This window comes from Colobus angolensis, unplaced genomic scaffold (assembly GCF_000951035.1).
Source record: "Colobus angolensis palliatus isolate OR3802 unplaced genomic scaffold, Cang.pa_1.0 Scaffold80, whole genome shotgun sequence".
NCBI classification, from domain to species: Eukaryota; Metazoa; Chordata; class Mammalia; order Primates; family Cercopithecidae; genus Colobus; species Colobus angolensis.
Window position 1 is genome coordinate 5,400,432 of NW_012121821.1, and position 17,400 is coordinate 5,417,831.

The 17,400-nt window shown below is 40.3% G+C and overlaps 1 protein-coding gene across 1 annotated transcript in view; it reads right to left on the bottom strand.

Annotated features, from left to right (window-relative positions):
* CPM (carboxypeptidase M) overlaps positions 1-5,883 on the bottom strand; it is a 108,099-nt gene extending 102,216 nt beyond the window's left edge. Inside the window, exon 1 of the mRNA XM_011929291.1 lies at positions 5,783-5,883. The gene's annotated coding sequence lies outside the window, so the exon portion shown is untranslated. The remainder of the gene's footprint in view (positions 1-5,782) is intronic.
* Positions 5,884-17,400: the final 11,517 nt, after the last annotated feature.

Here is a 17,400-nt window from a genome sequence, read left to right on the forward strand (position 1 = left end):
AAAGTGGTCATGGACACAGCTCTCTGGTGATTCTGTATTCAGCTAAGGGGGCACCATACTGCTCCTTTAGCAGCATCTCCATGATTCAAATTCCCTTCCGAGCTCCCTGTCTTAAGAATGTGCTGGCAAAAGTTTCCAAAATGCAGTTGAGAAATACAGCTCTGGTGACTGAAATCTTGCGTTTTTCAATGAGCTCTGTCCAATTTGGATTTTCCACACTTTCCCAGAAGACACACTCTTCCTTCCTAAATGCATACTGTGCCCACGTAAGGCAATGACTCCATATAACCATGTTTCTTGAGGATTGAGTCATGACTTCTCTTTTAACTGGATGTTAGGTACTAAAAAGGAGATTATTATTATTATTATACTTTAAGTTCTAGGGTACATGTGCACAACATGCAGGTTTGTTACATAGGTATATATGTGCCATGTTGGTTTGCTGCCACCCATCAACTCGTCATTTACATTAGGTATTTCTCCTAATGCTATCCCTCCCCCAGCCCCCTACCCCATGACAGGCCCCAGTGTGTGATGTTCCCCTTCCTGTGTCCAAGTGTTCTTGTTCAGTTCCCACCTATGAGTGAGAACATACGGTGTTGGGTTTTCTGTCCTTGTGATAGTTTGCTGAGAATGACGGTTTCCAGCTTCGTCCATGTCCCTGCAAAGGACATGAACTCATCCTTTTTTCTGGCTGCATAGTATTCCATGGTGTATATGTGCCACATTTTCTTAATCCAGTCTATCACTGATGGACATTTGGGTTGGTTCCAAGTCTTTGCTGTTGTGAACAGTGCCACAATAAACATATGTGTGCATGTGTCTTTATAGTAGCATGATTTATAATCCTTTGGGTCTATACCCAGTAATGGGATTGCTGGGTCAAATGGTATTTCTAGTTCTAGATCCCTGAGGAATCGCCACACTGTCTTTCACAATGGTTGAACTAATTTACACTCCCACCAACAGTGTAAAAGCATTCCTGTTTCTTCACATCCTCTCCTTCATCTGTTGTTTCCTGACTTAAAAAGGGGATTTTTAAATGACTTTTTTGGTTTTCCCCTCAAACCCCTTCCACCCAGTCCCCTCCACCCCCGGCTTTTCTATCTCAGGAAATGAAACCACCTTACACTGTTACTCAAACCAAAACCCCAGGAGTCTTTGACTCTGCACCCACCCCAGCCAATGCAATACATCAGGAAGTCCTGTTAACTCCATCACCAAGATATCTCCTAATGCTGTTTGTGACTCCTCCACTGCTGCCATCTTGGTCCGAGATGCCATCGTCTCTCTCCCAATCCCCTCCCTGCTTCCTCTCTGCTACCTGTAGTCTAGTTATAGCTCAAATGCCAGAAGAGTGTTTTAAAACATAATCAGAACATGTCCTTTTCACTCCAGGGGCTTCTAGTCACACTCAGAATCAAACCTAAAGCCTCTTCCTTCCTGGACCCTGAGACCCTACATGAACTAGCCCCGCCTGCCTCTCCTCCCTCGGTAACATTACATTACAGCCACACGTGCCCTGAACGCACAGATCTGCCTCTCACCCGAGGGCCTTTGCACAAGCTCTGCCCTGTGCCAGACACAGTCTTCTCCAAGTTATCCCATGTCTGGTTCCTTCTTATTCAGGTTTCAACTTCAATGCCATCCTCTTTGAGAGACCTTTGACCACTTAGATGTAGCCCCCAGTTCTTGCACCCCAGCTGTCATTTCCTTGCACATCTCTGTCTTATCTTCTTCATACCATTTACTATCATTAAATATTTTCTCCTTATTCATATATTCCTGCCACCACCATCCTCCAAATGTAAGTGCCATGAGAAAAGGGTCCTGGTCATCCTGTTCAGTGTTCCATCCCAGCACCCACAGCAGTCCCTGGCACAGAGTAAGTCTTCAGGATATGTTTGATGATTAAATGAATGAATGGATATGTTTTAGAAAGAGCCAGTCCTCTCCATAGACTGCAATCTAAATGATGAGACTCAGAAGTGTTTCAAAATCCCCATTGCCTAATAAGACATTCCAACTTTTAGATTCATTCCATTGGTCACTGTCTTAAAATATCATTGTTATTGTAAAAAAAAAAAAATTACCTAAAGGAGAATAAAGGTCTTGTGCTATGCTGTTAATACACTAATTCTTCAAAACATAAGACTGAGTTAGTTTTCAAATCATTTTTGTCTTAGAAATCAAAGGCAGTGGGACCAAGGACAAATACATTATAATGAAAGTGTGAAAGAGAGAATATGAAAAGTTGGCTGCATGGGAGCATTGCCGAGTCAAGACAGATGTGGGTGAAACATAATGACAAGGATTTTCCCACGAGAGGCCAAAATTGGGGGGAGGGTGAAGAGAGGGTTTGCTGGGTACTTCTCACATGCTAGTGTCGCATTAGGTGCCTTAGGAAAGAGGAAGAAGTGAAGCACAAACTCTAGCCCTCAGAACCTTCTGGGAAACCTGATGCTATGGTAATTTCTGGTGAGGATGATCATGTTTAATAAACAAGGCACAAACATTTCAGCTCTGCTGTATCCCCAGGCATCTCTCCCGAAATCAGTTTACGTCTCTACTTTACAAGAAAAGTCGGTTAGCTTCAGGGTTTATAAAACTCACTAAAACATACAAATGTAAAAGCAAATGTTACCCCGCTGATTTGAAAGGGGTTCTGGCATGACTTCTCAGATAAAGATACAAACACATTCTTTGTTCATTTCCATGAACGGCCTTTTTATGGCTTTTGAGACCTAGTGTAAGTCAGTAAAAGTCAGAATTTGTGTTTCTGATAGGTGTCGGCCTTGTAAAACTGGAAAAAAGGAATCACATTTTCTATAACATATGAATGCACAAGGGATTCATTCTTTGGCTCAGGATGGAAACATTTATTTTTGGCACTCTTGATTCCTCTTTCTGCATTAGCTTCATAGATTTTTCTCAATACGATGTAGACATTGGATGGGCTTCATTCACAAGGAAACACCAAGATAAATGGGGTGACTAACATCCAACTATTTAAAACTTGTAAATATTTATGAGAAAATTATATCCGTCTTTGTGGGGATTTCTCTCTGAAACTTGGATGTAACTATTGAGGGCTCTAACTTCCTTTTACATGGTGGATTCTAGTGTTAGTATTGCAGTGCTTTACAGCAAAATCAGTATGTCCATTGTGTATAAAATAGCTACGCTGAATCTTGGATAAAAGGGATAATGCTTCTTTACTTGTATGACCCTTCCCACTGCTGAGCCTAGAACATCATATTTTGAGATCAGTGACCTAAGTCCCGGACCAGCTAGATAATTCACAGGGTCCAGTGCAAAATGAAAATATGGAGCGTTTTGTTAAAAAAAAAAAAAATGTGTATATATATATATATATAGTCAAGATGATAACAGCAGAACCTTAAACAAGCATGAGACTCCTCTAAGTGTGGCGACCTTTGTGACTGTACAGGTCTCAAGCCCAGAAAGCTGACCCTGTATAAGCCCTCATTTGAGTCCTTTGGTATGACTTGTTCAGGTGAATTAACCATTCTGCACCTACTTTGTCCTATCTGCTGAACAGGTGAAAAGAGTAACGTGTTTTCTATTAATCTTGATGATTGCCTGTAACAACTGAGAGTTGATTTTTTAGTATACCAGTCAGGCAGGTGAAAGGCTATGCAACTTAGCATTGGGAACCGTCATCCCCAGTAAAAAACTAGGAAATTTGTTAATGTCCGCTTACTGGTTGTTACCCAGACAGAATAGACAGAGACAGTGGTCTGAGGATTGAGGTACAAATATCAGAAGGATGAGAAGAGTCATGAGAAAAATAATGAAAATATCTGTAGTCTTAAAAAAATTTTTTTTTGAGACAGAGTCTTGCCCTGTCACCCAGGCTGGAGTGCAATGGTGTGATCTCAGCTCATGGCAACCTCCAGTGAGCTCAAGCGATCCTCCTGCCTTAGCCTCCCAAGTAGCTGGGACTGCAGGCACGTGCCACCCATGCCTGGCTAATTTTGTGTTTTTTGTAAAGATGGAGTTTTGCCATGTTGCCCAGGCTGGTCTCGAACTCCTGGGCTCAAGTGGTCCACCCTCCTTGGGCCTCCCAAAGTGCTGGGATTACAGATGCAAGACACAGTGGCCAGCCTAAATTTTTTATTGTATATATTTTATTTTAGAGAAGAAGTTTCACCATGTTGCCAATGTTGACCTTGAACTTCTGGGCTCAAGCAATCTTCCCACCTCAACCTCTGAGTTGTCAGTACTACAGGTGTGCAACGCTGTGCCTGGCTTATGTATTTTTTATTTAAAGAAGAAACTTTGGGAGGCCGAGACGGGTGGATCACGAGGTCAGGAGATCGAGACCATCCTGGCTAACACGGTGAAACTCCATCTCTACTAAAAATACAAAAAAAAAAAAAAATTAGCCGGACGTAGTGGCGGGCGCCTGTAGTCCCAGCTACTCGGGAGGCTGAGGCAGGAGAATGGAGTGAACCCGGGAGGCGGAGCTTGCAGTGAGCCGAGATGGCAGAGCAAGACTCTGACTCAAAAAAAAAAAAAGTTGAATGGGCCAGGGATGGTGGCTCACACCTGTAATCCCAGCACTTTGGGAGGCCAAGGTGGGTGGATCACTTGACATCAGGAATTTGAGACCAGCCTGGCCAACAGGGTGAAATCCCATCTCTACTAAACAAACAAACAAACAAACAGACAAACAACAACAAAATACCCAACAACAACTGTGCAGGTTGAAAAGCCGTCATAAGTATATTTAAATCAGCAATTTAAAAAATATTTGATTATTTTTAATGTTTAAAGTGTTTCGTGGTCTTTTTAAAATAGATTTTAAAAAACTGTGGTAATATACACATAACACACAATTTACCATCATAACCATTTTTAAATCTACAGTTCAGTAGTCTTAAGTACAGTCACACTGTTGTGTCACTGTTGGGACATGGAAAACAATACCCTAAAATCAAGGCCTCAGAAGCAGCCTGAGAAGCAAAAGGTTTTCTCTGATCTTCTCCTGCTTGCCTCCTGTCTCTCAGTCCCACTCTCCCCCGAGGGCAGCCATAGAAACTAGAATCCCTCTTCCCCAGGTGGGTCCTAGAAACCAGAACCGCTTTTCCTCAAAGCCAGTTATAAAACCTAAAAATATTATCAAACTTTTCATCCACCTTTCTTATAAACCAAAAATGAAATTCTAAGTACCCTAACCATCTGAAAGGACTCCTCCTCTTGGCAAAAGCATCCCAAAGTTAACCGGAAAAACAAGTTCAGCCCATGATGGGAAGGGGGAGCCAGACATGCCCCCTTATACCCTCCTCCCTTTTAGAATTATTGATAGAACAGACTTCTTAAGTCTGATGAGAAGCATTTACAATTTGTTCTCTCTGAAGGCTTAATCTGCATGATAAAACCTTCGTCTCCACAATCCCTTATCATAACCCAGACATTCCTTTCTATTGATAATAACTCTTTCAACCAATTGCCAATCAGAAAATCTTTAAATCTCCCTATGACCTGGAAGTCCCCGCTTTCAGTTGTCCAACCTTTCTGGACCAAACCAATGTACATCTTATATGTATTGATTGATGTCTCATACTTCCCTAAAATGTGTAAAACAAAGCCATGGCCTGATCACCTTAGGCACAGAGGCAGGACTTCTTGAGGCTGTGTCATGGGTGTGCCCTTAACCTTGGCAAAATAAACTTTCTACATTGCTTGGGACCTGTCTCAGATACTTTTGGTTGACATTGTGTATAAAAACTGGCCATAAGGAAATGATCAGACCTACCTTGTTTGACTGTAGGTCATAAGACCCCCATTCCAGAAAGGGTCCTGTCCCATACCCAGAAGGAAAAAATGCTGCTCAGGGAAGTCAAGAAGAATCTAGACAGACAGGCCTTGCTGGGTTTCCTTACTTCATCTGTTAAAGTTAGATCATACTCTTTTGTCCAGTCATATTTCTACACAGCTCTACATACTTTGTTGAACCTAAACATAACAATGTGCACTTTCCCTTGTCTTGATTCTGAAGGTTCCCATGTACACATTAAATGCATTTGTATGTTATTTCTCCTATTAGTCTGCCTTTTGTGAGTTGATTTTTCAGTGAAATTTCACAGGGCAAAGGGGAACTTTTCCCTTGGCCCCTAGATAACTAATCTCCAGAACATTCTCATCTTGCAAAACTGAACCTCTATGGCTATTAAACAACAACTTCTCATTTCCCCCTCCCCCTAGCACCTGACAACCACCATTCTACTTTCCATCCCTATAAACTTGACTATTTTAGACACCCCACCAGTGGAATTATATAGTATTCATCTTTTTGTGACCAGCTTATTTCACTTAGCATAATGTCCACAAGGTTCATGCATATTATAGCATATGTCAGAATTTCCATCCTTTTAAATGCTAAGTAATAATAGTTAATGGTATGCATATACCACTGTGGGGGAAGAAAAAAAATGTTTTCCTTTACCTTCTTAGGTTCAGTATCTGGGGCCCTGCAAATCAGACTGATGAAAGACAGATTAGCAGGAGGAAAGGTTTATCATGTATATATACAGGAGCCTTCCTAGAAAAGTGAAGGGGCAGAGAAGCATTCCTCTCCAGGTCTTTGGGCTGAAAAGAATCTAGAGTCATCTCCAGTGATGAAGAGTCCCGATGATTAATGAAACCACCTTTGCAAAGATTATGACAGTGAGAGGAGTCTAACCTTCTAGCTTCTAGCCTCACAGACTGGCTATCTTCACTCATTCCTGGGCATAGGCAGCTAACCATGGAAGGGATTTAGTTTCTAGTTTAATGTGGAAGCAAGGAGGATAGTCCCTCCCTAAAACTGATCCCCTCCTTGTTCAGGAGCTGAAACCACCTTTGTAAAACTAGTGAAAGACTGCAAGACTAGAATTATGGGAGGGGCCTAAATTCTGCTAAAATATAGTTTCTATAATCCCTTACTACTCAGGAGTCATGTGGCCAGAGGTCACAAGATTTGTGACTTCCCCTATTGCTCCTATAGATAACATCATGATTGTATAACTTAAGATTGATCTTTTGAGATGTTTTTCAGACTTTCGCATTTTGGCCACTGACTGACACTACTGACTCATGACTCAGCCGGCCCTGTGGCCCCTACCCAGAGGCAGACTCAGTGCATGAGGACCATTTTCCACAACCCTATGATTGTGTCCTCAGTCAGTCAGCAACATGCATTCCCTAGTCCCCTAACCACCAAGCTATCCTTAAAAAACCCTAACCTCCAAGCCTTCAGGAAGACTGATTTGAGTAATAACTCCATCTTCCATGTGGCCAGCCTAGCGTTAATTAAACTCTTTATTTACTGCGATAACACAATCTCAGTAAATTGGATTTGTCTGTGCAGAGGGCTGACCAAACCCATCAGGCAATTGTGTTAAGAGTTGTTCTCTTCCTTGACAAGGGAGAGCACACCTTTGTAAATGCATAACATAAAAATAAAATCCTAAACCCACATGACACAAGATCCTTCTTGGCCATGGAGACCCAAAAAACCTTAAAAACTGAATTTCCAACTATGACAGGAAGTGAGGTTGAACACACTTTTTTATACTCCCTCCCTTCTGGAGTTCAGGCACAACTGACCAGTATTAATGTTAAAATAGAGATCACAAGACTGACAAAACAGACTCTTTGTGACAGTAAGATACCAAATTATAAACAGGACCTATGACCATGCCAGACAAAGGTTAAGTCATATCCCTACAGGTCACTCTGACCCAGTGTATTGGTTAATGAACCTCCTTAACTTAAACATTCCTTTCTACTGACTTCAAGTCTTTAGACAAAGCTTAATTCTTTCAACCAATGTCCAAGTAAAGAATCCCAAAAACCCACCTATGACTTGTAAGTGCTCTTCTCCCCACCTCAAGATGTCCTGCCTTTTTGGGCTGAACCGATATTACCTTCCATGAAGTGATTTATGTCTTTAGCTGTAATTCTTGTCTCCTTGAAATGTATAAAACCAAACTATAACCCGACTGCCTTGGGTACACTTCCTCTGATTTTTTTTTTTTTTGGACATAGTCTCGCTCTGTTGCCCAGGCTGGAGTGCGATGGAATGATCTCAGCTCACTACAGCCTCCACCTCCCAGATTGAAGTGATTCTTCTGCCTCAGCCTCCCAAGTAGGTGGGACTACAGGTGCCCACCACCATGCCCAACTAATTTTTGCATTTTTAGTATAGACAGTGTTTCACCATGTTTGCCACGCTGGTCTTGAACTCTTTACCTCAAGTGATCCACCTGCTTTGGCCTCCCAAAGTGCTGAGATTACAGGTGTGAGCCACTGTGCCTGGCCATGAGCGCACTTTCTCAAGACCACTTGAGGCTGTGTTTCTCCAGGTCATGGCCACTCTTGTTGGCTCAGAAAAATCTCTTTAAACTATTTTGCAGAGTTTGGTTTTTCCATTAAAAATGGAAAGTCATGTCCTGCTTTTAGCCAGATAGGAGGAGGGCAGAGAGTTTTTGTTTTTCTGCCTGCTGTTTCTTGATTGTCTTTAGCTCAAAATAATTCTTATGCCAAAGTGGCATATTTTGGGGTGGAATAGTCTGGTTCCCTTCACCACATTTTGTTTTTCCATTCATCCATTGATGGACACTTGGGTTGGTAGTCTTTTTAAAAATAGTCCCAAAATGTCTTATCAAGACATTCATTTGAAATAAGTGCAGTGCTCTCCCTAAAAGGAATTCTACTGAATAAAATTTCTCCATTGTTACCAACAGCAGACTGTGTTTTTTAACCTACCAGGTTAAAAAAGCAAGTTAAACCAACATCAGGTAAATAATCAACCATTATTTCAGAAGGGTGTCTTCATCTATCTGAGAGTTCCAGAATCCCCATCAGCAAATGCTGGCTAAATAGTGATCTTGACTTGTCATTGCAACTCATTTGCAACTTGGTAGCTTGGAATCAGAAGAATTAGTGGAAGGTCCAGCAAAGCAGGAATTGATCTTGAAGGCCATTTTTCTTGCTAATATGACTTCATGGATCAATGAAGTTCATCAAATGAAATCTTTGTATACATGTGCTAGAGTTAAGGGAGTAAACTTACTGAATATGCTGTTATGGAGCTCCAATGTTCCTGTGAGTTCCTTTGCTTCCTTTTCCTTTAACCTCATTTTCTTTCATCAGAAATACATGTGACTTCGGTCACTATGTGAGGCTTCTGCTTGCCTTGTGTAAAGGAAATAAATAAGACCTATCCTACATAAGGCAGCTCTTGTCCTAAATATTAATAAGAAGAGAAGGTATGGTTCGTTTGCGGTAGAAGGATGAAGAAGAAAGAGAGGGGATGTCTGAAGCCACAGATCCATATGGAGCATATTATAGACTTAGGTAAGTGAACAGTCATAGCTTAATATTTGAGTTGATGAATGGGACCTAACCATTACCAGCCAGACTGTTGAAGGGAACTAGCAGAAGTTGGAAGCATAGATAGAAATAGAAGACAGGACAAATAATCAGCTTTTTGCTTCTATGTCTTGAGCTGAGCTAACTTGGACATAAATTTGCTCCTGAGTCTAAAAGGCAAGGTAGAAAAGTTAATAATAAATCTGCTGAATGCTAATGACTAATATTCTGACCTCTGCTGCTTCCCTGGGTGACTATGGGGTGGTGCCACAAGGGGCAGCGTCTTATAGACTGTCACTGTGACAGGAAACAGAGCAACATTAGTATCTACTGGTATTTAAGAGCTTCTCCAAAAGACTTAGAACCTTTTTTTCAGTTGAAGCTATGAATACTTTCCCCTCATAACAGGTGTCCTTAGCTGAGGTCCTGGACCTTAAGTAGTGAAAGACTTGAGTAGACTTTTAGTTCAAACGGGTCCTCTTCAAAAGAGATCTCAGGACCAGGGCTGAGCAAAGGTTGAGGCTGGGCAGAAACATCCCCAGGGAAATTGTTAAGTAAATGGGTTTCTTTTTTATTTTTATTTTTTTGAGACAAGATTTCTGTCACCCAGGCTGGAAAGCAGTGGCATGATCATGGCTCAATGTAGCTTTGACCTCCCTGGGCTCAGGTGATCCTTCTACCTCAACCTTCCCAAATAGCTGGGTCTACAGGCACTCACCACCATGCCCCGCTAATTTTTGTATTTTTTGTAAAGATGGAGTTTTGCCATATTGCTGAGGCTGGTCTTGAACTTCTGGGCTCAAGCAGTCTGCCCACCTTAGTTTCCCAAAATGCTGGGATTACAGGTGTGAGCTCTGTGCCCGGCCCTGGGTTTCTTTTCTAATTCCTCTGACCTCCTCAGAGAAGGTTTGGAAACCTGGGTTATGGGGGTGGGGAGAATGAGCTACCCTCCTCAAATTCACAAATATTTCCTTAAACACAGATAATACAAATATATCTTTTTTTATTATACTTTAAGTTCTAGGGTACATGTGCACAACGTGCAGGTTTGTTACATATGTATACATGTGCCATGTTGGTGTGCTACACCCATTAACCCATCATTTACACTAGGTATATCTCCTAATGCTATCCCTCTCCCCTCCCCCCACCCCAAGACAGGCCCCGGGTGTGTAATGTTCCCCACCCTGTGTCCAAGTGTTCTCATTGTTCAATTCCCACCTATGAGTGAGAACATACGGTGTTTGGTTTTCTGTCCTCACGATAGTTTGCTCAGAATGATGGTTTCCAGCTTAATCCATGTCCCTAGAAAGGACATGAACTCATCCTTTTTTATGGCTGCATAGTATTCCATGGTGTATATGTGCCACATTTTCTTAATCCAGTCTATCATTGATGGACATTTGGGTTGGTTCCAAGTCTTTGCTATTGTGGATAGTGCCGCAATAAACGTATGTGTGCATGTGTCTTTATAGCAGCATGATTTATAATCCTTTGGGTATATACCCAGTAATGTGATGACATAATACAAATTTTTCATAATGCCATCAGAAATATAATTAGTATACTTGTCAGAGTGCTACAAGAATGTTGTACAAGTGTAAGATGTCAAACATTTAAACCCAAACCCTTCTCCTCCCATTGGGAACACAGATTCAGACTTTAGTTCAATGCTTAGCTTAACATTTAATATCTTACCATGGGCCTCTTATTTAGTATGCCCTAAAAAGCACATCAAAAAGAGAACAAATGTTTATGAAGGCAGGTGGAGCTCTTCTCTTTTAATGGATCGTAAAGCAATGAGCTTCCCTGGATTTCATTGGCGTTAGCTAATGTGGCAGGGTATAGAGTAATAATTTAAAATAGAGATATACTTGGAACTGGTTTACTGTTGGATCAGATTCGTCAATGAAATAAGGAAAAGTGATTTTCTCCTTCACCTTCCCAGGAAGGCAGGCAGGCTTTTGTATTCTGGAGTTCTGGGCTCTCTCACCTCTTGCCCCACTCCAGATCACTGGATGACTGAGGCTACAGCTCCTTGAAGACTGGAGGTTTATCTTCTAGAGAGGGCAAAATAGTGTCTCTGGAGTGAGCAATACCAGACATAGGTGAAGGAATGGTACCCTCTGTGGAAAGCAGATGTGTAGTGGCTGCTTGCATTTTAATGCCCATGGTGCAGGTACTCCAGACCTCTCTCCCACTCAGCTCCCAGAATCTGACAGTTTCCCAGACCTTACCCTCCAGGCAGGAGACTGGAAGACTCTTCTCTGGGAAATTTCCAACCAGTCCAAAGGGAAATACTTTTAAATACTAACACGGAGATTAAGGGTGGGGAAGAGGGAAGTCAAAAAATAGTCTACCCAAAGCACCTTGGACCTAGAGTAAAGGTCAAAATTAATAAGCCTCAGCCTTTAACTTCCAATCAGTCTTTACTCCCCCATCCTCAATCTGAAGCATTAGTAAGGAAAATAGACAAAATTCCTGTACTCCATGAGCTTATATTCTAATGGCCATGGGAATGGGATGGGAGCAGAAAATAATGAAATAAAATACATAGTATATTAGAGAGTGATAAATGCTTTAGATAAAAATTGGGTGGTGGTGGTTATGAAATGCCATTTTTGGAGGGCATTGCATCAGTGGATTAAGTTTGGGTCAGGGAGAGAGATAACACGCATCTATTCAACCTGCCCTCTTCACCTTGAAGCTTCGCATCTGAACTACTTTCAAGTTCCTGAAACAAACCTGCCGGTTTGGGCCTTGAGGCCTTTGCTGCATTCCATTCCCTTGATTTGGAAAACTAGACACTTCTGCTCCACCTTGCATGCTAACTTCTGTGGAAGAATGAGATTTGGGGCTGTGCTGGAAATTAATTGGCTTAGCCTTACCTATTTATTTTTATTTGCATAAACTATGCAAGGAAAAAGCTTCAAATACTTTCCTTATGCCAAGAAAACCCACAGGTCTTTATAGTGGTTGAGTTCATTATAGCAACACCAGTGAGGCCTTACTAGTTAATTATCATGGGGTTGGTGAGCAAGTTTAACCTCACCTGACAAACACAGTTTGCAACCTCAAGTGAACAAACACAATTCTCTACAACAACATTCGATAGTGTAGACTGCAGTTCTGCAGTACCAACATTTGCAGTCTCCAGATTATAAATCAACTGCCCTTCAAACTGCAAAACGTACCTCTGAATATTACAGGGACGCTCTTTGCCCTTCTCAGTAAATAGAGGGAAATCTCAGTTTATGATTACAAGATACAGAATGATTATAGATTTAATGTAAATTTAATGGTAACAAGTGTGTAAACATTCTTTAAACTTCTGTATTTTTTAAATCAGGGAGTAATGACTAATCCAGTGAAGTTAAAAGTACTTTTGTCACAACTCAAAGTTTCTTATTAAGCACCGCTAAAAGCCTGTGGCCTCGACTAAAATTTAAAATGAGGGTGTGTACAAAAATTTGAAATTTAATTTTACCCTCTATATCTCAATTTAATCATTTTTCCTCCAGAAAGTCTTCTCTGATCTCCCAAGAAGGGAACTGCAATCTGTACTACCCCATGATCCACTTATCACTTTGGAATTGTGTATTTCTTTTCTTTTGTACACACCAGTGTACAAAAACCCTCCACCTCCAGGGTTCATGCAATTCTCCTGCCTCAGTGTACACCTCAGGAGGCCAGACACTTCTAAGAGCAAGAAATAAGTTTGTCTTTTCCTCAGCTCAATCCCCAAGGCACAGTACAGTGGCTAGCCCTTGGTTAAGCACAAAATAAATATTTGTTGAGTAAATGACCAAATACACAAATGAGCAAGAAGTTAAGCATCATAATAGGGAATGAAATAGTTTATAAAATTTTAAATCTCAGCAGTTGTTAGCTATTATTTATCAAAATATTCACTTACATTTAAAGTAACATTAAAATGCTAGATTAAAAACTTAAATGTTGGACTCTGTTCAAATGTCACTTTCTCAATGATGCCTTCTTTGACCATCCTACATAAAATTGCACCTGAGTCATTGCCTTGCCATTACACTTCATCTTTTTCTGTTGCTTGTAGAACAACTTGACTCTGTATTTCATATATTTCATCTGTCTTCCCAACTTTATGGAAGCTGTATGAGAGCTAGGATCCCAATTTATTACCATTGTATCCTCAGGGCCTAGAACAGTGCCTAGCACATGGTAGCAGCACATTTCACTTTAAATTTACCTTATTAAAGACTAATGTTAATGGAGAGTATTCACTGGGGTGAGGATAGAATAATTTAAAACTTTTTAAAAATAAGAAGTGTACCAGCTATTATGTAAAGTCTAGTGCTTTAAAATGTTTAAAAAACAATTATTATTATTAGTTTTTAGAGACAGGGTCCTGCTATGTCACCCAGGCTGGAGTGCAGTGGTGCAGTCACATCTCACTGCGGCCTTGACCTCCTGGACTCAGGCAATTCATTTACCTCAGCCTCCTGAGTAGCTAGGACTACAGGTGTGTGCCACCATGCTGGACTAAGTTTTACTTATTATATATTTCTATTTTTATTTTTTTGTAGAGACAGAGTCTCACTATGCTGCCCAGAGTGATCTTGAGCTTCTCAAGTGGTCCTTTCTCCTGCCTTGGCCTCCCAAAGTGGCGGGATTACAGGCATAAGCCACCATGCTTGAATTCCAGTGCTTTTTACACCAGTTTGACCATAGCCTTAGAGTAGGGATGCATTTTACATAGCAACGTGGCACATCCACTTGAAGCAATACTCACCTTTATTATATGCAATGCTCTTTTCTTTTCCCTTCCATTCTATTTCAAAAAAAAAAAAAAAAGAGTGGGAGCAGTGGCTCACACCTGTAATCCCAACGCTTTTGGAGGCTGAGGTGGGCAGATCACATGAGGCCAGGAGTTTGAAGACCAGCCAGGCCAACATGGTGAAACCACATCTCTACTAAAAATACAAAAATTAGCTGGGTGTGGTGGAGTGCGGCTGTAATAATACCAGCTGCTCAGGAGGTTGAGGCAGGAGAATCACTTGAACCCTTGAGGTGGAGGTTGCAGTGAGTTGAGAGTGTGCCATTGCACACCAGCCTGGGTAACAAGAGTGAAACTCCGTTTCAAAAAAAAAAAAAAGCCAGTCTGATCCACTGACTTCATGACTCACTAATGATCATGATCATGATTCACAGTTTCAAAAGCACGGATTTAAAGTGCTTTTACTTAATAAAATGCCCAACTTGTGAAAACAAAGTAATGACTGCCTTCCCTATGACACCGTAAGTATGTGATATTTCTACTGATGGCTGAAAGTAGATCAAGAATTAGTTTCAGCTTAGTCAGCTTCTTTTATTTTTTAAGGTCTTTTGGACCATGATACAATCCAATTAAAAAATACTTTGTTCATTCATAAAGGAATTTTATGTTATATAAATAAAATTTCTTAAAGTAATGGCCTAACATGTTAGTTACAATTACTTTTATGGCATTTAGGAAAAAGAGGAAATTTAAAAGTCCTTATATTTGAAATGTCAGCATAAATGAAAATGTCTTTGGCAAGAAATGATTATAATAAATTTGTAGGGCATTACATTTCTTAGCTATCTTAAAACCACTCATTGTTTTATGATAAGGTAACACTTTAGATGGGAGAAGGTATTAGACCCTGAGTTTTGATATGAGATTACATTATACTACATTGTCTAGGGAGTTACACCTGATGTAAATGACAAGTTGATGGGTGCTGACGAGTTGATGGGTGCAGCACACCAGCATGGCACATGTATACATATGTAACAAACCTGCATGTTGTGCACATGTATTCTAGAACTTAAAGTATAATAAAAAAAGAAAAAAAATCATATCATAGTAGTCATCATCTATGGTATCATAGTAGTGTGATAGTAGTTTGAGGTCTGTCTCATCAAAGCATGGATGAAAATGTTCTTCATTTGACCAGAATGCCCATGTCCCTTAGAGCCAGCATTCTTATTCTCTGGACAGCCCTGCACTCACAGGTCAGACCTGCCTCAAAACAAATGATTCTGTCCCTCTGCCGGGAAAGCTACTGCCCAATCTCTCTACCTCCCACCATTATCATTTGAATATCCACTCAAAGGTCACTTTCCAGCAGACAGACCTCTGTTGCTTCCTCCCCCAAGCCCAAGCTAAATCAGGTCTCCTGTCATAGTAGCCATCATAGTAGTTAATGTTGATTATTACTGAAAAGGAAATGGTCCTTTTCAGGCAAAAGGCATGTGCAACAATACACAAAGGAGGAAATACAAATGACTAAGTAACATACGGAAAAGTGTTTAATCTCACTGTAAATAAAAATAAATAAAAATTTAAACAACAGTGAACAAAATTCATAACCTATCAATGTATCAAATACTTAAAAAATTTTTTTGTATGTATTCATTTTTGAAAATGAGATGCCTAATATGAATGAGGGAACAAGGAAGTGGCTATTGACACATTGCAGGTAGGGATGAAAATTGCTACAAGCCTTTTAGAAAATAATTTTGCAACGTAAGTTTAAAATGTTTATTATGGTAATTCTACTTTGTGAATCTATCCTAAAGGCATGACCTGAAATTTGGAAATTTTTTTTCGTAAAGTTAGAAATCATAATATTGTTTAAAATAACAAAAAAATTGGAAATGAGGTTTACAAAGTGGTTTCCTAATCACATCTTAGAATATTATTCTGCCATTAAGATGAAGTTTATAAGAGTTTTTAATATTATGAGGCGATGTGTACTGTTACAGTGTTAACAGCATACATTGGTGTCTTCACATTGTATACTGTTAACATTGTATTACAACATCTCATATTGCCAGATAATGTGCTAGAGAATGTTCTCACTCAGTACTTCTATTTAAAACCATCTTATCTAGTTCTTTCAACTTATAGATGTACAAAATTTCAGAATGAATGATTCCGAAAACAGTGAAATTGTAACATTTCTTTTTCTTTTTTTGAGAGGGACTCTCACTCTGTGGCCAGGCTGGAGTGCAGTGGCGTGATCTGGGCTCACTGCAACCTCCGCCTCCCGAGTTCAAGCTTTCTTTTCTTTCTTTCTTTTCTTTTCTTTTTCACTGAATCTATATGCCTTGAAAATTGTAACATTTCCTGATGTAGAAGTCTAGAACAAGAGACATGAACTATGAAACTTATTCAGTTCTACTCTTGGAAGTGTCATTATTTTAAGAGAGCATGAAATTGGCCTTGTATTCACCAACAACTCTTCTAGGCTATTTTTGACTTGAGGCAAATATTTTGACGAGTGGTTGACAGACTGTTACTCTGGTCACTCAATTATGAAAGCAGACAAAAGTGAAATTCGGGGCAGCGTCTAGAGGGGAGAAAATCAATGATTTAGGTAACTTTACCAGCCACAGCTAAAGAGGGAGGTGCACATTGGAAATCGCAAGCATCATCTTCCCTCACCCGTGTCTCTTCTCCCAAGACACATGTCCAACTCCAGACTTCATGTGTTTGTTTGTGACTTCTCCCCTTAAAGGTTGCTTGGGTTTACTTGTACCAGTTTAAAAATGTCCTCATGAGTAACTGCCTTAGTCAGCAGCCCCAGCATAAATAAATCTTGACTTCTACCAGTGTTGGTTAAAGCCAGCTCTAAGCCTGGATGGCCCACTCAAGCCCAGCAGGTTGGTAGTGTGACAGGAGGCACAGTGTTACACAATAGCCCCTAGAGCACCTCGACTCAAATACTCAAAGCAGCAGTTTAATGATGGTATTTTTTCCTTTAAAGGCAATGATAGCTAAGCAGCTGTTTTATTCTTAGAGAAAGAAGTTCTATGACAGGAATTGGAAGAAGCGTTTCCTATTTTGCAACTAAAAATATGATTATTTTGATTGAGGATTGCCTACTGCTGCAAACTTAATGTTAAAGAAATTAGGAATGTTTCATTTTATCGTATTTTTCTGTCAAAGAAAATGACAGAAAATATAATAAAACTGCAGTTTATGACCCTCAGTAAGCTATGAAATAATTTAGAAGG